Source organism: Echinops telfairi, unplaced genomic scaffold (assembly GCF_000313985.2).
Source record: "Echinops telfairi isolate 266 unplaced genomic scaffold, ASM31398v2 ScPeMD7_25;HRSCAF=90, whole genome shotgun sequence".
Classification (NCBI taxonomy): Eukaryota; Metazoa; Chordata; class Mammalia; order Afrosoricida; family Tenrecidae; genus Echinops; species Echinops telfairi.
This window is the reverse complement of record NW_022103922.1, coordinates 32,587,852-32,588,442: the sequence shown is the minus strand read 5'-3', so window position 1 is coordinate 32,588,442 and position 591 is coordinate 32,587,852. Positions and strand designations below refer to the sequence as shown.

The 591-nt window shown below is 52.5% G+C and overlaps 1 pseudogene; it reads left to right on the top strand.

Moving 5' to 3' along the window:
- The window catches only part of LOC101644815, a 15,193-nt pseudogene extending 14,833 nt beyond the window's left edge, over positions 1-360 (top strand).
- The last annotated feature ends 231 nt before the right edge of the window (positions 361-591 follow it).

Here is a 591-nt window from a genome sequence, read left to right as displayed (position 1 = left end):
TTGGAAATTCCAAAACACAGTTGCTAGAACCTTTTGAATTGGCCTCTGTCTTGAATTTAACTGGCCTCGTAGATCCTCTCAAAAGCCCCTGTTTTGATTAGACTATGCTCTCTGCATTGCCCCACTGGATTATGAGCCCCAGTCCCACATGACATTCCACAGGCCGCAGATCCAGAATGGGTCCGCTATAAAGAACAGCTGGCCAGTGAGCTAACGCTGGTACAGAAGACCCAGAAGCAAGCTAGTTCCAGTTCTGCTTTTGCCCTCTGGGTCGCCAAGATCTACCCCCACAGCGAGGAGGCATCTGTCACCAGCACAAACAGCGCCAGTCTGGAGGAGGCCGAACCTGAAGCTGCTTGACCAGAGAAAGCAAACATCCTGATGAACCCCCGAGATCAGCAGGAACACTTAGGAGCAGAGCACCCCAAGATCTCTGCAGGGTCCCTGCAGATCCTCCAGGATCTGGCTTAAAAAAGAGGATGAAAGATTCCTTCCCTGCCTTCACCCCCAGACAGTGGAGGAGGAACCCACATGCCCTGCAAGAGGGCCCGTGACAAAAACAAGGGGGAAATGCAGAGAAGCTCTGTGCTC